This window comes from Phyllobates terribilis, unplaced genomic scaffold (assembly GCF_046119375.1).
Source record: "Phyllobates terribilis strain yellow unplaced genomic scaffold, ASM4611937v1 Scaffold_5__5_contigs__length_657084704, whole genome shotgun sequence".
Lineage (NCBI taxonomy): Eukaryota > Metazoa > Chordata > Amphibia > Anura > Dendrobatidae > Phyllobates > Phyllobates terribilis.
In genome coordinates, this window is record NW_027362765.1 from 37,655,142 (window position 1) to 37,677,819 (window position 22,678).

At 43.5% G+C, this 22,678-nt stretch overlaps 1 pseudogene; it reads left to right on the forward strand.

Moving 5' to 3' along the window:
* Positions 1-22,678, forward strand: part of LOC141270694 (uncharacterized) — a 79,149-nt pseudogene that overhangs the window by 2,133 nt on the left and 54,338 nt on the right.

Consider the following 22,678-nt stretch of genomic DNA (forward strand, 5'->3'; position numbering starts at 1 on the left):
AAACGAAAAGTCAGGGTGAAGTCTGAATAGAACATCTTACCTGCAAATAAGGAAAGAAATCTGAATCCTCTAATCCTACTGGTATAACAAATCCCTCTTTTAAAATCTGTGACAATAATTATTCCCTTTTTTATCCAAAGTTCGGCACTGTAAGAAATGAGGGAGATTAGTATTATCCCACAGTGGACATATAGAGGCCGGGCAGCCCACCCACATGACATTATTTAAATGCCTCATAAAATTGAGTTAGCAAAACAAAACAGGACATTAATTAAAGGGAACCTGTCATCAGGTTTTCCCCATATAAAGTACGTCCACCACCATTATGGCCTCTTAGAGCATACTAGAATGCTGTTAAAAAAAAGTTCCCAATCCACTCTGCAAATCCAGAAAAAGACATTTTATGATACTCACAGATGGGGTGGTCTGGTCCAATTGGCATCTCTGGTATTGATCCAGTGCCTTCACTCTTGATCCGGAGCCTCCGCTCTTTTATCTGGTGCGTCCTCTCTTTTTACAATCGCCTTCCTCTTTCCTTGCTTCTTGTGGATGACGCATCCTAAGTCGTCCACAAAGTGTACTGATCATGCTCCTCTGCCCAGCCGAGGACCGAGTAAATTTCTGTAATGCACATGCGCCAGGAAAGGCCTAAGAGTGCCGATGACCCAGAAATAAAACCAATGCATGTGCACTACAGTAGTTTGCTCTCTCCTCGGCAGGGTATAGAGGAGGTGAAATTTACGACATGGGAGGAAGGAAAGAGTGAAGCTACAGGATGGTGTGGAGACAGCACAGGTAATTGCACTATGTAACTGTAGTATCGATGGACTAGGCCTCTGGCCTGATACTAGCCGCACACCCTTATTCCGAAGCTGGGACTTGGGCCTCAGGTGCTGATGCTGACGTTTTGTTTCAGGAACAGAAGCTAGGCTTCATGCCTCCCACCTCCGAGCGCGGCTCTGGTCTTGTGCTTCATGTTTCTGAGTGCAGCTCTGGCCTCATGTGGCTCTGGCCTCACGCCTCCGAGCGCATACGACTCTCATCTTCGGGCCTATTGCCTGAAGGCCTTTTACACCTTGTGCATCTGGGCCTTGTGACTCATGGCCTCATACACCTCTTGCCGCCAGGCATCTGGTCTTTAGCTTTGTTCCTTTGACCTCCGGGCTTGGGCCTTGTGCCTCTATGCTTGGGGCTTATATACCTCGGGACTCATAAATCTCGGGCATCTGAGTCTCTTGTCTTGGGCCTCTGTGGGTCGTACGCCTCTGGCCTCGCTGTCCCATGTGTCCGGGTTTTATGCCTGGGGCCTCCAGCTGCGTGCCTCTAACCTCACTCCTCAGGGCTCGTGCCTCACATCTTGTGTCTCTATCTTTGACTGTGGTTAGAGGGGCCTAGTGCCTCTGAACCTGGATCCAACTTCATTTGCCTCATTCTCTCGGACTCTGCCTTTAATTGGTATACTCTGTATTCTATTTTCTAGTTTATGGTTGAAGAAAAACATATGTCTACCAAGTTCATCCTAGAACATGACATAATATTGATCCAGGAAGAGGAGTTAAAACCTTATGAGTGACAGATGCTAATTTCACTATATTAGGGCAAGAGATCCTTCCTGACTCTAGTTCCGGGATCAACGTCCCACCAGAGAATCTAGTTTCCAAACCCTTTAATACTATATTTATCAAGAGAGATGTCCAGGCCCTCTTTGTACTTTGTTGGGAATCAAACATTACATTACCATGTTACCATAGAGAATCAATATTCTCTCTGCTCTAACAGTAAAGAGTCATCCTCTGTGATTGGGAAGAGACCTTCTTTCCTCTAACGTAAAGTTTGGCCACCTGTTGCTGTTGCAGACAAAGCATAAAAGATCATTGGGAAGATGTATTGCTGTTCCCTCGTATTTGCACTCTCTAGTGGAAACGCATTAAACCCATTGTTTTTCCGAGCTAAATGAGCCCAAGTTTGGTAACCAGTCCTGTTTACCAAGAAAAAAAAATTTATTATTTTTTTTTTTGCAAATGTCCACACAAGTGTTTTGTATAAGTGTAAATCCAAACCCATTGTCTGGGGGATATAGTTCAACCTTGGTTATGCTGCCTGTCTCTGGGGGGAAGGGTTCTTTTCGTGTCTGTCTACCAGCTCTCTGAATTGGCCCAAAGTCCTATATTAGGAGCTACGGATATAGCAAAACAGTTGATGATTTTTCCTATTGTGGTAGATAGCTCGCTCAGCTGCACACGGAGGTAGACTCAGGTACACTGCCTCTTTAAAACTTCTGCTTGGTTTGTTAAAAAGTTCACCATAAACCAACACTGAGTCCACAAAAAAAAACACAGCCCGCTGGGCAAACAGGAAAAACAAAGCAAAATGGCAACACAAAAGCACAGTCTTTGTGGAAGCAGGGATCCGCCTGCTCACAGTGCAGATACTCTGTGTGGTTCAGGATAGCTCCACATAAACAGATCTGGAGTTCCTCACTCCAGATCTACTGAACGTTGAATGCCTCAGCTGGCCAAGTATTTAAACTTTCCCCAGACCATACCCTGGGGAGGAGATATGGAGAACAACCTCACACTCTCTATGGTTGTTCTCATAAAACTCGCCCTTTGGAAATGGAGACTTAACCCCTCCTTGCACATAACGTGCTGGAGGGGTTAATGGTTTTAATTCACTGACGCCAAAAGCCTCAGGGAAACATATTTCCTCTCCAGCACTTTACCAGTGACTTTGTCACACTACATTATACATATATACTGTTTATGGCACAGCCGATCGCTTTCTGCCTTCTGGCTAAGATCAACTGTACAGTCATGGCCAAAAGTTTTGAGAATGACACCAAAATTATATTTTCACATGATCTGCTGGCCTCTGGTTTTTATTAGTGTTTGTCTGATGTTTATATCACATACAGAAATATAATTGTAATCATATTATGAGTACCAATAGGTTATATTGACAGTTAGAATGAGTTAATGCAGCAAGTCAATATTTGCAGTGTTGCCCCTTCTTCTTCAAGACCTCTGTAATTCTCCCTGGCATGCTCTCAATCAACTTTTGGACCAAATCCTGACTGATAGCGGTCCATTCTTGCATAATCAATGCTTGCATTTTGCCAGAATTTGTTGGTTTTTGTTTGTCCACCCGTCTCTTGATTATTGACCACAAGTTCTCAATGGGATTAAGATCTGGGGAGTTTCCAGGCCATGGACCCAAAATCTCTATGTTTTGTTCCATGAGCCATTTAGTTATCACCTTTGCTTTATGGCAAGGTGCTCCATCATGCTGGAAAAGGCATTGTTGGGCGCCAAACTGCTCTTGGACGGTTGGGAGAAGTTGCTCTTGGAGGACATTCTGGTACCATTCTTTATTCATGGCTGTGTTTTTAGGCAAGACTGTGAGTGAGCCGATTCCCTTGGCTGAGAAGCAACCCCACACATGAATGGTTTCAGGATGCTTTACAGTTGGCATGAGACAAGACTGGTGGTAGTGCTCACCTCTTCTTCTCCGAATAAGCTGTTTTCCAGATGTCCCAAACAATCGAAAAGGGGATTCATCAGAGAAAATGACTTTGCCCCAGTCCTCAGCAGTCCACTCCCTGTACCTTTTGCAGAATATCAGTCGGTCCCTGATGTTTTTTCTGGAGAGAAGTGGCTTCTTTGCTGCCCTCCTTGAAACCAGCCCTTGCACAAAGAGTCTCCGCCTCACAGTGCGTGCAGAAGCACTCACACCAGCCTGCTTCCATTCCTGAGCAAGCTCGGCACTGCTGGTAGTCCGATCCCGCAGCTGAAACAGTTTTAAGATACGGTCCTGGCACTTGCTGGTCTTTCTTGGGCACCCTGGAGCCTTTTTGACAACAATGGAAGCTCTCTCCTTGAAGTTCTTGATGATGCGAAAGATTGTTGACTGAAGTGCAATCTTTGTAGCTGCGATACTCTTCCCTGTTAGGCCATTTTTGTGCAGTGCAATGATGGCTGCACGTGTTTCTTTAGAGATAACCATGGTTAACTGAAGAGAAACAATGATACCAAGATCCAGCCTCCTTTTAAAGTGTCCAGTGATGTCATTCTTACTTAATCATGACTGATTGATCGCCAGCCCTGTCCTCATCAACACCCACACCTGTGTTAATGGATCAATCACTAAAACGATGTTAGCTGCTCCTTTTAAGGCAGGACTGCAATGATGTTGAAATGTGTTTTGGGGGTTAAAGTTCATTTTCTGGGCAAATATTGACTTTGTAAGTACAGTAATTGCTGTTAAGCTGATCACTCTTTGACATTCAGGAGTATATGCAAATTGCCATTACAAAAAATGAAGCAGTAAACTTTGGAAAAATTACTATTTGTCTCATTCTCAATACTTTTGGCCATGACTGTAGTATCTTTCGGAAAGGTTGGTAAGAGAGCAGCCCGCCAATGTAGATTGATCCAATGCACACTGTTTTTTGTGTGCTTGTTAGTACGCCAAGTGGCTCATATAGTCATCTGGTGGAAAGCATGGCCCCCAGGATCTACGCCATTTGTTCGAGGAAGATTGAAAGCCTGAAGTGTGAAGTGCCCCAGGAGTGGAGATCCTTTGGCACATTAACTCACTGGGATTGAAAACCCCCTTGACTTTTGGCACATTTTACACTAGCACTTCTTTTAATTCTTCATTGCTCACACACTTTTCTGGGCCTTTTGGCCTCAGGATGCGGAATTTTTTAAATTCCCGGTCAGTATTACACTGAGAAACCTTCACATGTGGTCGATTTGGTTACAATTTTGTCGGGATGGTTCCCATATGGGTTCCTGTCTTGGCAGGTCCAGGGAGGGAGTATGTGGCCATTAGGTTCCGCTCCCCCCTTACTCCCTTCTTTTAGGGAAAGGGGGCATTAAGGCCCCCACTTCTGGTAGGGGGCGACGTGACTCCCCCTTTCCGGGTGGGGAGCATAGGCTTAGGCTCCCAGTTTCTTGCTTGGGTGACTTACTCAGGCAGAGGGTGGGAATAGGATTGGGTATCCTTTGACTTTGGCTAAAAGAGGCCTTAAGTCCCTGTCCCTCACTGTGGTATTCTGGCTCTGAGGGACGGGGAAAGGTTTGGGGGACCCTTCTCCTTTTGGTTAGGGTGTCAAGAGACCAACATCCTAGTGCACTTTTTTTGTGGCACTTTGTCTCTTTTTTAAGCGCACTCAGGTAAAGACACGAATTTGGGCTTTCAATAAAAAAAAAATCATGGTAAGTGCATTTATTGAGGCTGCTTTCATCAATCCCAGGGTCCAAACTCCCTCTGTAATTAACATCATAGTTACGTAGGTTGAATAAAGACCTAGGTCCATCAAGTTCAACCTTCCACCAGTTGTACATTTTGTCACTAATTTAACTATAGCCCACAGTGTTCCTCTAACAGATGGTGTGATGATGAACCCAGCATTGGTAACGTCAGGGCCAGTTACCTTACAGACTGCGGTTGTATATTTCTTTAGCTTCAATAGTGGTCCAACTCCTTACTTGAGGCCTAGAGATTTATGGATTTAGAATAGACATCAGTGGGCTTCGAGGTGTGTAATGTACACTGCTCAAAAAAATAAAGAGAACACTCAAATAACACATCCTAGATCTGAATGAATGAAATATTCTCATTGAATACTTTGTTCTGAACAAAGTTGAATGTGCTGACAACAAAATCACACACAAATCATCAATGGAAATCAAATTTATTAACCAATGGAGGCCTGGATTTGGAGTCACTCCCAAAATTAAATTGGAAAACACACTACTGGCTGATCCAACTTTGATGTAATGTCCTTAAAACAAGTCAAGATGAGGCTCAGTATTGTGTGTGGCCTCCACATGCCTGTATGACCTCCCTACAATGCCTGGGCATGCTCCTGATGAGGTTGCGGATGGTCTCCTGTGGGATCTCCTCCTAGACCTGGACTAAAGCATCCGCCAACTCCTGGACAGTCTGTGGTGCAACGTGACGTTGGTGGATGGAGCGAGACATGATGTCCCAGATGTGCTCAATCGGATTCTGGTCTGGGGAACGGGTGGGCCAGTCCATAGCTTCAATGCCTTCATCTTGCAGGAACTGCTGACACACTCCAGCCACATGAGGTCTGGCATTGTCCTGCATTAGGAGAAACCCAGGGCCAACCGTACCTGCATATGATCTCACAAGGGGTCTGAGGATCTCATCTCGGTACCTAATGGCAGTCAGGCTACCTCTGGCGAGCACATGGAGGGCTGTGTGGCCCTCTAAAGAAATGCCTCCCCACACCATTACTGAACCACTGCCAAACCGGTCATGCTGAAGGATGTTGCAGGCAGCAGATCGTTCTCCACCGCTTCTCCAGACTCACGTCTGTCACATGTGCTCAGTGTGAACCTGCTTTTATCTGTGAAGAGCACAGTGCGCCAGTGGCGACTTTGCCAATCCTGGTGTTCTGTGGCAAATGCCAAGCGTCCTGCACGGTGTTGGGCTGTAAGCACAACCCCCATCTGTGGACGTCGGGCCCTCATACCGCCCTCATGGAGTCGGTTTCTAACCGTTTGTGCTGACACATGCACATTTGTGGCCTGCTGGAGGTCATTTTGCAGGGCTCTGACAGTGCTCCTCCTGTTCCTCCTTTCACAAAGGCGGAGGTAGTGGTCCTGCTGCTAGGTTGTTGCCCTCCTACGGCCCTCTCCATGTCTCCTGGTATACTCATCTGTCTCCTGGTAGCGCCTCCAGCCTCTGGACACTACGCTGACAGACACAGAAAACCTTCTTGCTACAGCTTGCATTGATGTGCCATCCTGGATGAGCTGCACTACCTGAGCAACTTCTGTGGGTTGTAGAGTCCGTCTCATGCTACCACGAGTGTGAAAGCACAACCAACATTCAAAAGTGACCAAAACATCAGCCAGAAAGCATTGGTACTGAGATGTGGTCTGTGGTCCCCACCTGCAGAACCACTTCTTTATTGAGGGTGTCTTGATAATTGCCAATAATTTCCATCTATTGTCTATTCCATTTGCACAACAGCATGTGAAATTGATTGTCAATCAGTGTTGCTTCCTAAGTGGACAGTTTGATTTCATACAAGTTTGATTTACTTGGAGTTATATTCTGTTGTTTAAGGTTTCCCTTTATTTTTTTGAGCAGTGTATAAACATCCCAATGCTGTGCCTATTTATCCATATCCTAAAGGTTATTGGATTAGTCTTTCTTCAATCCATACAGGACCTCTGTCCTGCAGGACTCCTTGTGTTATGGTAAGCTGGTCTGTACCCGGGTTTAGTTCATCATCCTTTTCTGTGCAATAAGAGGTGTTCAATGTTTTTATAAAAACTAAGGCAGAAACAAAATAAACATATACCTTTCTGTAAGTAATTAAGTAAAAGCAATAGTGAATATAAATAACATTAGGTACTTAGTAAGCACTGTTTTTGATTAAAAAAAGCGTAAAAGCCATCCCACCAGCGTCAAGGTGTACCCAAATTCGGGATGGTCCTAATCTCTAGAATTAAAACCTTACCATGTGTCATAGTGACATCTGTGTGAATAAGGGCTGACCAGGTCCGATTCCCAACCATGAACACGCAGCAAATGGGAAGCTATTTAAATGTAATGTCCAGCTCAAAGGAAGGGAGTCCATACCCTTACCTGCTCTAAAAAGATTTCATCCTAATCTGTTTCTTCAGGGCTTTGCTGTTACTGGATATTATGGATCTAAATTCGGACATATTGTTCCTGGTTAGGGATCTGGAGATGCAATTCATAGGTTCTCAAGTGCTTGTTAAATTGATTCTATTGTCTACATTTTCTTCTGATCGTACAGATCAGCTACGATATCTAGCCTAGTTCTTGTCCGGGACTATGGTCCTTCAGGGCTTCTGTCCATCCTCAGTGCTATTTCTGTGGTATTACTCCTGTATGCTGTCCGGAGGGACATAGTGGAAAAGGGGAATTAGACCTACCAGCAAATCTATTTCCAGGTAGTCCCTCAGGACAGCACCATTCTTTGTCATCCTTTATGTTTTATCTTGCAGATGAGTTTCTATAGTTAGTATAGACCATTTTCATCCATCTTTCTGTGGTAATTTGAAAGACACAGAAGGATGGAGGTGGGAGCGGCCTTTTAATCTCTCTGAGATCCTGTCCCTGTATAGGTCAATGAAGGACTATCTCTTGGTTTCCTGTCCCGATGAACTACCGGGAAATATAATTACCAGTAGATCTAATTCCGCTTTTTGGGATCTGCTGAGTGGATTTGGGACTTTACAGCATTCTAATATGCTATAAAAGAGGCCCTAATGGTGGTGGCCGTACTTCATATGGGGAAAACCTGGTGACAGGTTCCATTTAATACATAAAGATCTGATATTTTTACCTTCACGAGCCTGAAAGATATTTTCTCTGTTAAGAATTCTACAAATGTCCATTATATAAGAACTTGAACTGGAGCGATCCATGGTTGAGTCTTAGAGGCCAGAAAATAAAAGTCCCCCTTTATTACAAGAGCAAGTGAAGTTAACCCTTTAAGAACCAGAGTATTTCTCATTTTTGCACTTTTGTGTTTTCCTTTTCTTCTTCCAAGAGCCATAACTTTTTTTTCTTGTTGGTATAGATGTGTTAACACTAGTGTTGAGCATTCCGATACTGAAATATCGGGTATCGGCCGATATTCGCGGTATCGGAATTCCGATACTTAATTCCGATACTTTTACAATATCGAATACCGGAATCGGAAGTTCCCATAATGCCTGCGCTCTGCAGTGTCTCTGAAGGATGACAAGCTGGATGGCAGCGCTCAGCTGCGATCCAGCCTGTCATCAGAATGCCATCCCAGCGTGGGAGAATTCTCCTGATCGTTTAAAAGCCGGCGGGCGGTAAAAAGCCGCCGGCTTTTAAACAATCACACAGCCCCATACTGCTTCCCCGCAGCCTCCCACCCCGATCCTCCGCTCCCCTCGCCACCTCCCATCCCGATCGTAAGTTAGGACCGGGCGGGGAGCGCAGCACGAAGGAGCGGGGAGCGAAGGACCCGGGCGGGGAAGCCGGCAGTGAAAAGACTTCACCGCCGGCTTTCCCGTTCTGTGCTGCGCTTTCCCGCCGGTTATTTCAGATGAACAGCTGAGGTATCAGGTGATGCCGATCAGCTGTTCATTTGAAGTAGCCGCGGTGCCCTCAGAGGGTTCATGTGAGTTCATGCTTGACTGCATTGCATGAACTCACATGAACTTTCCCACGGCCGCACAGGTCAGCCTCACCTCCCAGACGATCAGACCCATCATGATTGGTGTGTGCGGGGTGTCTGTGCGTGTGTCTGCGGGTGTGTACGGTGTCTGTGCGATGTGTGCGGGTGTGTGCGGTGTCTGTGCGATGTGTGCGGGTGTGTGCGTGCAGGCAGACATAGGCCGATGTGACACTACTACTCCCATCGGCCTATGTCTGTCCCCCGTCCACTCGTGCCAGCAGGATCAGCTCAATGGGAGCAGTAGTTCCCATCAGCCTGATCCTGCTATTTAAATTGCCCTACTGTGTCCCCAATAAATTTTAAATACATGTCATTGGTGGCCAGTGGTTACCTACAATAAATTAGTTTATACATTACCTGTCCCCGCTGATCGCCACCTAAAATAAAGTAAAAAATAAAAAACTACACCTATACTCACCTAGACACCTAATTCCCTGAAGCCATCGATCTCCTGTAATAAAATATAAAATAATAAACCACAACCTTATCCTTACCCCTCCGTAGTAGTCCATGAGTGTCCCACGATGATCTCCAGTTTAGAGCAGCCACATAGAATGTGACCGCTCTGAACCGCTGCCGCCGCTAGAATGATGGGGCCGTAAAGCAGCCCCATCATTGCATAAGCGGGTTCGCCGGAGTTCAGGCAGCGCTGCTCCGGTTAGCTCCTTTACGGCCCTGCTGTATCGTGAGAAATTCCCACGGTACAGCAGTGCCGTAAAGGAGGTCTCCGGAGCTGCGCTGCCTGAATGCACTCCGGTGACCTCAGTCAGTGGCTCCCGCTGCCGGGAGCGGACGTGTTCCCGGCAGTGTGAGCTTACAGCAGCCATGCACACCTGTCACCATCTCAAGATGTGACAGCTGTGCATGGGAGATCAGCGCAGGATCGTGGACAGGTAACTATTTTTTTTAAGTAAACTAAGAATTAAATAAAATGGTGTGTTTTATTTCAAATAAATTATTTTTTTCTGGGTGTAGTGTGTTTTTTCTTTTTAACACTTTGTAGGTTAGTAATGGGGGTTGTCTTATAGACGCCCATCATTACTAACCTGGGCTTCATGGCAGCTGGCGCTGACATGAACCCCAACCCTATTACCCCCTGCCACCGCACCAGGGCAGCGTGGAAGAGCGAGGCTAAGCGCCAGAATTGGCGCATCCTATGGATGCGCCATTTCTGGGGCGGCTGACGGCTGGTGTTTCTAGCCTGGGAGGGGGCCAATATTCATGGCACCCTTCCTGGGCTATTAATATCAGCCCCCAGCTGTCTGCCTAGCCTTTGCTAGCTATTAAATAGGGGCTACCCCACGTCATTTTTTGGGGGGGGGGTTCCCCATTTTAATAGCTAGTAAAGGCTAGATATTCAGCTGGGGGCTGATATTAGTAGCCTGGGAAGCTCCGTGGGTATTACCCCCTTCCCAGGCTTCAAACATCTGCCCCAGCCGTCTGCTTAACCTCCTCTAGAGACTAAAATTACGGGGAATCCCACGCCAATTTTTTTTTAAATAAATCCTTTATTTTAACACTAAATGACATTTGAGGAGTTAATAAAGATGCAGTCCCTAAATTATTATTTATTTTTTAATTAATTTTTCCCAAAAATTTTGACGTGGGCTTTGCCATATTTTTGTATGCCAGCCAGGTACAGCATCCAGCTTCTATGAACGCGCCATTTTCCGGGGTGGCTGCGGACTGCAATTTGCACCGGGGGGGGGGGCAGAAAGCTTGAGCCTCCCTGTGCTGCAGATTCCATCCCCCAGCTGCCTAGTTGTACCTGGCTGGACACACAAATAGGGAGAAGCCCCACGTATTTTTTTTTTTAATTATTTCATGAAATTCATGAAATAATAAAGAAAAAAAGGGCTTCCCTATATTGTTGTGTCCGGCCAGGTACAAATAGGCAGCTGGTGGTTGGGCGCAGCCCGTTCCTGCCTGCTGTACCTGGCTGGACACAAATATAGTGCGAAGCCCCACGTCAATTTTTTTAAATTATTTCAGGAAATTCATGAAATAATTAAAAAAAAATTGACGTGGGGCTTCGCACTATATTTGTGTCCAGCCACGTACAGCAGGCAGGAACGGGCTGCCCCCAACCACCAGCTGCCTATTTGTACCTGGTTGGACACAACAATATAGGGAAGCCCTTTTTTTCTTAATTATTTCATGAATTTCATGAAATAATTTAAAAAAAAAATACGTGGGGCTTCGCCCTATTTTTGTGTCCAGCCAGGTACAACTAGGCAGCTTCGGGCTGGAATCCGCAGCGCAGGGAGGCCCAAGCTTTCTGCCCCCACCCCCCCCCCCCCCCCCCGCTGCAAATTGCAGTCCGCAGCCGCCCCGGAAAATGGCGCGTTCATAGAAGCGCCATCTTCTGGCGCTGTACCCAACCCATCCAGGGCCCTGGTGCGGTGGCTCACTGGGTAATAAAGGAGTTAACGCCAGCTTGGCATTATCAGCTGGCCCTAAGCCCGAAATTCATGGGGTCACGGCAATATTAGACATGACCACCATGAATTTCTAGTAAAGTATTTAAAAAAAACACAACACCCAGAAAAAAGTCCTTTAATTGAAATAAACACACAATTCTTTATTGTTCTAAATTAAACCATACTTACCATCACGCCCATTCCAGCTGAAGCCAACGATCTCCTGCAATAAAAGAAAAATAATAAAGCAACCTCATCCTTACCTTTCCATGGTTCCCAGGACAGCTTCAGCTCTGCTACATCGAGATGACAGGCTGGACCGCTGCAGAAAGCTGCCATCCATCCTGTCATCCCGCAGACACTGAGAAGCGCAGGCATGCTTGCGCTCCTCAGTGTCTCTCTGTGACGGCATCCCGATGAGCCGAGTTCATGTCCAATGAACTCGGCTCACCTCATGCACGTCACTGACAGCGTGGGAAAATTTTCCTGCACTCAGCGCTTCAGCGTGAGAATTTTCCCACGCTGTCAGTGACGTGAATGAGGTGAGATCATGTCCAATGAACTCGGCTCACCTCATGCACGTCACTGACAGCGTGGGAAAATTCTCACGCTGAAGCGCTGAGTGCAGGAGAATTTTCCCACGCTGTCAGTGACGTGCATGAGGTGAGCCGAGTTCATTGGACATGAGCTCACCTCATGCACGTCACTGACACCGTGGGAGAATTCTCACGCTGAAGCGCTGAGTGCAGGAGAATTCTCCCACGCTGTCAGTGACGTGCATGAGGTGAGCTGAGTTCATTGGACATGAACTCGGCTCATCTGGATGCCGTCACAGAGAGACACTGAGGAGCGCAAGCATGCCTGCGCTTCTCAGTGTCTGCGGGATGACAGGCTGGATGGCAGCGTTCTGCTGCGGTCCAGCCTGTCATCTCGATGTAGCAGAGCTGGAGCCATCCTGGGAACCATGGAAAGGTAAGGATGATGTTGCTTTATTATTTTTCTTTTATTGCAGGAGATCGTTGGCTTCAGCTGGAATGGGCGTGATGGTAAGTATGGTTTAATTTAGAACAATAAAGAATTGTGTGTTTATTTCAATTAAAGGACTTTATTCTGGGTGTTTGTGTTTTGTTTTTTTTAACTTTGACTATGGGGTTAGTAATGGGGGTGTCTTATAGACGCCTCTCCATTACTAACCTGGGCTTGATGTCAGCTGGCATTATAAGCTGACATCAACCCCAACCCTATTACCCCACTGCCACCGCTACAGGGCAGTGGGAAGAGCGAGGCTAAGTGCCAGAATTGGCGCATCCTATGGATGCGCCATTTCTGGGGCGGCTGACGGCTGGTGTTTCTAGCCTGGGAGGGGGCCAATATTCATGGCACCCTTCCTGGGCTATTAATATCAGCCCCCAGCTGTCTGCCTAGCCTTTGCTAGCTATTAAATTAGGGGGGACCCCTCGTCATTTTTTTGAGGGGGTCCCCCATTTTAATAGCTAGTAAAGGCTAGGTATTCAGCTGGGGGCTGATATTAGTAGCCTGGGAAGCTCCGTGGGTATTACTCCTTTCCCAGGCTTCAAACATCTGCCCCAGCCGTCTGCTTAACCTCCGCTAGAGACTAAAATTAAGGGGAACCCCACGCCAATTTTTTTTTAAATAAATCCTTTATTTTAACACTAAATGACAAGTACAGTAATCAACACTGTCACTGTACTTCATATATATGTGACTGACATGTTTCTATCTATCTAATCTATGTATGATTCTCTATTCCTTCTATTCTAAATTGTCGGGTACCGCTGCTGAATTGCCGGCCGGCTTTTTTAAAGAGACGGTGCATGAAAACACAATTATTTTTTAAAATAAATCCTTTACACTAAATGACAAGTACAGTAATCAACACTGTCACTGTACTTCTTATATATGTGACTGACATGTTTCTATGTATCTAATCTATGTGTGATGTTCTATTCTTTCTGTTGTAAATTGTCGGGTACCGGTGTATGCCGCTGATGAATTGCCGGCTTTTCGCGTAATACATTGTACATTATTCTTAGTTGTTTTCCTTCATGTAGAATTAACCTACAAGGAAGAAAGGGTTTATTTTCATTCCGATATTTGTGTGCCATTGACTTGCATTGGTTTCCGGTATCGGAATCGGCGATATCCGATACTTTTTGGGTATCGGTCCGATCCAATCCGATACGATATTTCCTGATATCTGAAGGTATCGCTCAACACTAGTTAGCACTTGTGTTTTTGCAGGATAAGTTGTAGTTTTGAATGACACCATTCCTTTTACCATAAAATGTACTGAAAGAAATTCTAACTGCAACAAAATTATGAAAAATGCAATGCTGCCATTGTTTTTTTGGGTATTGCTTTTATGGTGTTACTTTTGCTGTAAAAAGTGTCTGGCGATATAATTGTCCACATCAGGTTGATTACAGCGATAACAAACATTGATAGTTCGTTTCTGTTTTTCTATTTAAGTCTTGGGAAAAAATTCTGAATATTGCAAAAAAAAACATTATTTTCCTTTTATGTTGGCATTTTCTGAGACCAATTTATCGTGTAAGTTTTTATTGGTATCATTTTGGCCTACATAACGTTTTTTGCTGGTGTATTATTCCAGTATTTGGGAGACAGAACAAACAAACAGGGTCGAACCTCATGCTCTACTCATTCGTGCTCTGAGATCTAATGTTTGATTGTCAGCTGGTTTTGTCTACATAACTTGCAATTTCTGTGTATATTTTAGAAATGTTATACAAATTTATTTTTAAGGATATTTTATTCAAAAATAATAATCTTTATTCTTGGCAGATGACTGGACCCGGAGATCACAGGGACAAGTGACATCAGCAATTTTTAAATCAGATGACCTTGAGATCACACAAGATATAAGTGAAGTCAATGCAATTACTCCAGATATTCCATCATCCCTTCACAGCAAAGATCTATCATCTGATCCTCTTAAACAGGTCCAAACTTCTGATTCATCACAGGCTATTACGGAAAATAAAAGTCACTTTAAAAATCAAACTGCTATTAGAGCGAAGGAACTATTACCAAGTGCAGAAAATAGAAATAATTTTTCCCTCGAAATGTCTTTTGTTGCTTATAAAACAATTCACACAAAGGAGAAAAGATTTTCTTGTTCACAGTGTGGGAAATATTTTAACAAGAAAGCAAAGCTTGTTAGACATGAGAGAGTTCATACAGGGGAAAAGCCATATTCATGTTCAGAATGTGGAAAATGTTATACCCAGAAATCAATGTTAGTTATCCATCAGAGAATTCACACTGGGGAGAAGCCATTTTCATGTTCAGAATGTGGGAAATGTTTTAAACAGAAATCAGTCTTAGTTACCCATTACAGAACTCACACAGGGGAGAAACCTTTTTCATGTTCAGAATGTGGGAAATGTTTTGCAGGTAAATCACAACTTGTTAGACACCATAGAACTCACACAGGGGAGAAACTTTTTTCATGTTCAGAATGTGGGAAATGTTTTACAGATAAATCACATCTTGTTAGACACCAGAGAACTCACACAGGGGAGAAACCATATACTTTTACAATCTGTAAAAGAAAGCACATAACAGAGACAGTCAAAGTAACGACAAATAAGTAAATGAAAAAGGAAAAGCAAGTTAGAACTTACATTAGAATTAAAATATATGTAGTTCCTAATAGACATCACTACCAATAGATGTGTTTTTACTGACCTGAGATATAAGAGACTATCCTGTAATTGTCACCTGTACACTATAGCTGACAACTTGCTGCATCAGCCACGATCAGTGTTGGCACCGACCATGGCCGTTTAACCCCTTAGATTCTGCTGTCAATAGTGAGTACAGAATCTAAATAGTTAACAGGATGTTGGGGCTCCCTCTTTAACCTCAACGGCACCCTGAGATCTTGATTGTGTGGTCCTAATGTTTGCCTTGGCAGTTCATGGAAAAATAACGGCCTTAGAGTCTTCTGGCAATAGCGGCCTGTTCAGAAGTTATAAAAATGTAGGTGGTAAAAATAAACTATTCCATTATTTTCATGCCACTTTCCATTATTTCCTGAAAAGAACTAGAAGGATTAATGAACTACCTGAAAGCAATTTTAAATACGACGAGGTGTGTAGTTTTTAAAATGGTATGATCTTTGGGTGGTTTTCAACATATAGGACCCCCAAAGTGACTTCAAAACTGAACTGGTCCCTCACTATATGGACAAGAGCATTGCAATTCCCTTCGCCCCCCCCCCCCCCAAAAAAAAAAAAAAATGGTCAAAAATGTTCTCACCTGAAATTTTTGTTTCCAGGTGTCCATAGGCAGCACATAATGGATTAATACTTTATTTCCAGCTGGAACAGTTGATAGGTTAATAAGCAATGAAATAATTAACCACGTCAAACTGACCACTACCATACTACATCCCAAAGGGATGTATATATATTTGCATTATATCTACCATGTATATATTTGCAGCAATAAAACAAAATGGTAGGAATTAGTCCTACTGGTAATGGTATTTCCAGGAGTCCATCATGACAGCGCCACCAGGAGGTCATCCTTCTTATCCTTGATGGGGACAGGAAATACAAAAGAGGTTAAATAGCCCCTCCCCACCACCACCCTCCAGTGACTTTCCAAGTACCACACCAGGATGGATGCAACAAATGTGTTTATTGAATTTCCTTCTATACACATCTACTCCACGTAGGAGACAGGAAATCCAAGGGAAGGGAATGTAATAGTGCTGTCATGATGGACTCCTGCAAATACCATTGCCGGTAGGACTAATTCCTACTTTCCAGGACATCCTTCCTGACAGCACCACCAGGAGAAATAGCAAATAACTCCTTTAGGGCGGGATTACTGCTTGGAGGACTTTCCTCCCAAAGGCCGTCTGTTGATTTGACAGAACGTCCAATCTGTAATGTCTACAAAAAGTACTTATACTTGACCAGGTCTCTGCTCTACAGATCTGATCCACAGAGGCCCCCCGTTCTTTCTACCAATGAAGCAGACATTCAGTGAGCTCTAATGTTCTCCAGGGGAGATTGTCCAGCTTCAATGCAAGCTGAGCTGATTGTTGACTTTATCCAACTAGCAAGAGTAGATTTTTGATGCTTTCCTTCCTTTGTTTCTTCCACCGAATTTTATAAAAAGGTTTGAATCAGTTATCCAGACTTCCGTGATCTTCAGGTATTGTAGAATTGTTCTTTTAACATCCAGTGAGTGGAAAGAAAGTTATCTCTAATTGGTATAATTTTGACAGAAGGAAGGCAAGACGATCTCCTGACTCCTGTGGAAATCGGTAGCTACCTTAGGTAGGAAAGCTGGGTTTAATCTTAGGACGAAACAGTCTTCCTGGATCTTCAGGTATGGATCTTGTATAGAAAGGGCCTGGATCTCACCAATGTGTCTAGCTGTAGTTATTGCAACAAGGAAGACAGCCTTAAGGGTTATGCTGTTATATACAGAAAAAATGTCCTATGCTGGAGGAAAATAAAGTAGCATTTGTTTCTTCGCCCTGTTATCTACAGTGGTGGCCAAAAGTATTGGCACCCCTGCAATTCTGTCAGATAATACTCAGTTTCTTCCTGAAAATGATTGCAATCACAAATTCTTTGGTATTATTATCTTCATTTAATTTGTCTTCAATGAAAAAACACAAAAAGAATTGTCCTAAAGCCAAATTGGATACAATTCCACACCAAACCTAAAAAAAGGGGTGGACAAAAAGTATTGGCACTGTTTGAAAAATCATGTGATGCTTCTCTAATTCATGTAATTAACAGCACCTGTAACTTACCTGTGGCACCTAACAGGTGTTGGCAATAACTAAATCACACTTGCAGCCAGTTAACATGGATTAAAGTTGACTCAACCTCTGTCCTGTGTCCTTGTGTGTACCATATTGAGCATGGAGAAAAGAAAGAAGACCAAAGAACTGTCTGAGGACTTGAAAACCAAATTGTGAGGAAGCATGAGCAATCTCAAGGCTACAAGTCCATCTCCAAAGACCTGAATGTTCCTGTGTCTTCCGTGCGCAGTGTCATCAAGAAGTTTAAAGCCCATGGCACTGTGGCTAACCTCCCTAGATGTGGACGGAAAAGAAAAATTGACGAGAGATTTCAACGCAAGATTGTGCGGATGGTGGATAAAGAACCTCGACTAACATCCAAACAAGTTCAAGCTGCCCTGCAGTCCGAGGGTACAACAGTGTCAACCCATACTATCCGTCGGCGTCTGAATGAAAAGGGACTGTATGGTAGGATACCCAGGAAGACCCCACTTCTTACCCCGAGACATAAAAAAGCCAGACTGGAGTTTGCCAAAACTTACCTGAGAAAGCCTAAAACGTTTTGGAAGAATGTTCTCTGGTCAGATGAGACAAAAGTAGAGCTTTTTGGGAAAAAGCATCAACATACAATGTACAGGAAAAAAAAAGAGGCATTCAAAGAAAAGAACACGGTCCCTACAGTCAAACATGGCGGAGGTTCCCTGATGTTTTGGGGTTGCTCTGCTGCCTCTGGCACTGGACTGCTTGACCGTGTGCATGGCATTATGAAGTCTGAAGACTACCAACAAATTTTGCAGCATAATGTAGGGCCCAGTGTGTGAAAGCTGGGTCTCCCTCAGAGGTCATGGGTCTTCCAGCAGGACAATGACCCAAAACACACTTCCAAAAGCACTATAAAATGGTTTGAGAGAAAGCACTGGAGACTTCTAAGGTGGCCAGCAATGAGTCCACACCTGAATCCCATGGAACACCTGTGGAGAGATCTCAAAATGGCAGTTTAAAGAAGGCACCCTTCAAATATCAGGGACCGGGAACGGTTTGTCAAAGAAGAATGGTCTACAATTCCAGCAGAGCATTGTAAGAAACTCATTGATGGTTACCGGAAGCGGTTGTTTTCAGTTATTTTGGCTAAAGGTTGTGCAACCAAGTATTAGGATGAGGGTGCCAATACTTTTGTCTGGCCCATTTTTGGAGTTTTGTGTGAAATGATCAATGATTTGATTTTTGCTTCATTCTCTTTTGTGTTTTTTCCTTGCAAGCAAATTAAATGAAGATAATAATACCAAAGAAATTGTGATTGCAATCATTTTCAGGAAGAAACTGAGTATTATCTGACAGAATTGCAGGGGTGCCAATACTTTTGGCCACGACTGTATGTTCTTGTCTGACTCTACAGTTGTCTTTACCACTTTAATGAGAGATAGTACAGACTTGCCATGCAGCAGGTATTGGTTCTACATTGAATAGTTCATAGATACACTACTGTTCAAAAGTTTGGGGTCATTAAGAAATTTCATTATTTTTGAAAGAAAAGCACATTTTTTTTTCAATGAAGCTAACATTAAATGAAGCAGAAATACACTCTATACATTGTTAATGTGGTAAATGACTATTCTAGCTGCAAACGTCTTGTTTTTATTGCAATATCTACATAGGTGTATAGAGGCCCATTACCAACAACCACCACTCCAGTGGTTTAATGGTACATTGTGTTTGCTAACTGTGTAAGAAGGCTAATGGATGTTTAGAAAACCCTTGCAGAAGTATGTTAGCCCAGCTGAAAATGGTTTGGCTGATTTGAGAAGCTATAAAATTGACCTTCCTCTGAGCTAGTTGAGAATCTGGAGCATTACATTTGTTTGTTCTATGAAACTCTCAAAATGGCCAGAAAAAGAGAACTTTCATGTGAAACTCAACAGTCTATTCTTGTTCTTAGAAATGAAGGCTATTCCATGGAAGAAATTGCCAAGAAACTGAAGATTTCCTACAACGGTGTGTACTACTCCCTTCAGAGTAGAGCACAAACAGGCTCTAACCAGAGTAGAAAGAAGTGGGAGGCCCCGCTGCACAACTGAGCAACAAGACAAGTACATTAGAGTCTCTAGTTTGAGAAATTGACGCCTCTCAGCTCCTCAACTGGCAGCTTCATTAAATAGTACAAGCAAAACGCCAGTGTCAACGTCTACAGTGAAGAGGTGACTCCGGGATGCTGGCAAAGTGGCAAAGAAAAAGCCATATTGGAGACTGGTTAATAAAAGGAAAAGATTAATATGGGCAAAAGAACACAGACACAGGAAGATTGGAAAAAAGTTTTATGGACAGACGAATCAAAGTTTGAGGTGTTTGGATCACACAGAAGAACATTTGTGAGATGAAGAACAACTGAAAAGATGCTGGAAGAGTGCCTGACGCCATCTGTCAAGCATGGTGGAAGTAATGTGATGGTCTGGGCTTGCTTTGATGCTGGTAAAGTGGGAGATTTGTACAAGGTAAATGGGATTTTGAATAAGGAAGGCTATCACTCCATTTTGCAATGCAATGCCATACCCTGTGGACAGCACTTGATTGGAGTCAATTTCATCCTACAACAGGACAATGACCCAAAGCACACCTCCAAATTATGCATGAACTATTTAGGAAAGAAGCAGGCAGCTGGTATTCTATCTGTAATGGAGTGGCCAGCGCACTCACCAGATCTCAACCCCATTGAGCTGTTGTGGGAGCAGCTTGACCGTATGGTACGCAAAAAGTGCCCATCAAGCCAATCCAACTTGTGGGAGAGGCTTCAGGAAGCATGGGGTAAAATTTCTCAAGATTACCTCAGAAAATTAACAGCTAGAATGCCAAAGGTCTGCAATGCTGTAATTGCTGCAAAGGGAGCATTCTTTGACGAAAGCAAAGTTTGAAGGAGAAAATTATTCTTCAAATAAAAATCATTATTTCTAACCTTGTCAATGTCTGGACTATATTTTCTATTCATTTTGCAACTCATTTGATAAATAAAAGTATGCGTTTTCATGGAAAACACAATTGTCTGGGTGACCCCAAACTTTTGAACGGTAGTGTACATCAGAAGTAACCCCCTCCTCTTAATCAGTTGAGGAAGAGGCAATTGCCCACTGATGTACAGCTTCTTTATGTTGTTTAGTTCTTTTTTACCTTGAGGGATCTTGAAAGTCCTGAAAAATATCAGATAACTGGTTTTTAAACCAGCTGAGAAAAATGAACGCTTCCCATTGAACGGAGGTTGCCAGCTCAAGAGAAAGACAATCAGAGCACATGTCTTTATCACAGTCCTTGGCTAATGGCTGATCACAGCAGGAGTAAAGTCTATGTCTAGAACTTCTTCTCCTGTTCTGAGGGGCAGACATGTATGGGAAAGCAAGAGCCAAGAAAAAAAAGCATACCGTTAGCATGGCTCCCTGAGCAACAGTCCAGTCCTCCCCTGGGCACCATTATATCTCCACAGAGGGCCCTGCTGACGTCATAGCCCATGCATGCGCAGATGTGATGCCGGATCTGTCCCTTAGGATGCTCGTCGGCCAGAGAGAACGGGTGCCGGATCAGATTATATAACTCCGTCAGCGTTTCCCCCTACACCGTGCATACGAGACTCAGCATGGCACAATTTACTGCAGGGAGAGAAAAAAGAGAGTGGGGATGGGCCAGTAGTAAAAATTAATAGCCATTGGAGGCAAACAATGGAAGCCACAGTACTTTGCACCAATACCATAAGCCACAATAATCTGGACATGATTAACAAAGTTTGACTGAGGGACAAATTCAGTCAGCCCAGTCTTCTACTCTGAGGGACAAGAGAACCCCTATTGTATACAGGGAGGAATATACTCTGCAGGAGCCGAGGAACTTCTGTAAAAGTATAGCGAACCTGCTACAACACGAATAAGTCTTCTGTTCCAACACGAAGAACAAAAAATACAATGGTATGGCGTTTCCTTACCACTTTTATGGGATGGATTGTGGGAGTGGTCAGTTTGACGTGGTTAAGTATTTAATTGCTTATTAACCTATTTTCTGTTCCAGCCGTAACCCATTATGTGCTGCCATAGGACGACTAGGAAGCCTAACATTTCTGCCTCTTTTTTCCTAACTCCCATTATCAGTCATCTACCATTCATTGCAGTTTCTTTAAATCCACAATCTCCATGTCTGAACAAATGTCTTTAGTGTATGTATATTACAGTAATAAACATGTTCATGTTGCAAGTTATTTACATCTACGATCCATTCTTTCTCTGTAGGATCATCTGATGGAATCCATATTTATAAAAGCACTTTCCATGCTAAGTATAGTAGTTTTTCACCATCATTAGGAACTGATTCTCTTTTCTATTCCCCAATACACTTATTTAAGAGGATTTGATTTTAAAGGCTTCCTCAATTGTCTCAATAACCTGACCCCCAAAATTTAGACTTCATAGCATAACAATAAGATATGATGGGTTAATCTGACACTTGGGACACTCGGGTCCCTTTTGTGATTCACCTTTGACAATACCTCTGGTGTTAAATAATTCTTATGTACAATAAACAATTACAAAATTCTACCCTTTGGTTCTTGTAAAACAAAGTCTTAGGCCCCAATTCATTAGGACTGGTGTTTCATACAGCAATAAGATGTGCCAAATTCATTAAGAGATGACACTTAATGAATTTGGCGCATCTTATTAGTGGCTTGTGCCTCATGAAAAATAGTACTCCAGATAGGGACAGGAGTAACACTTCTGGTGTAAGAAACAGGAAGAAATGAAATATATTTTATTACAGTTTTTAATTTTATAACAAAAATAACAAAATGTCTGCCTCTCTCCCCTTTCACAAACCAACATGTGGGGTAAGATTATCTTTACAGAGTGAAAAAGAGAGTAATGCTCACCAGCACTGCAAGTTCCAGATAACAGCTAATTAGTAAGACGGAGAGGGAAACATTCATCCACAGATCTTAAAAACACTCCCCAAGGCAGATAGTAAAGGAAACACAGGTAGTGGTGCTTAGCTCATAGTCAGAACTATGTTGTAATCCAGGCAATAAAAATTGCAGAACTCAATAGCAAATAAAGTGCTGACCTTTTACTGAAGCATGAAATTGCTAAACCAAGAAGATGAAAACCCAATTGGCCAATTTTTCTTACCTAGATTATCTCTACAGAGGCATCATTTACTGGAGCTATTAGGGCTACAGCAACATCACATATTTTTCTTTCC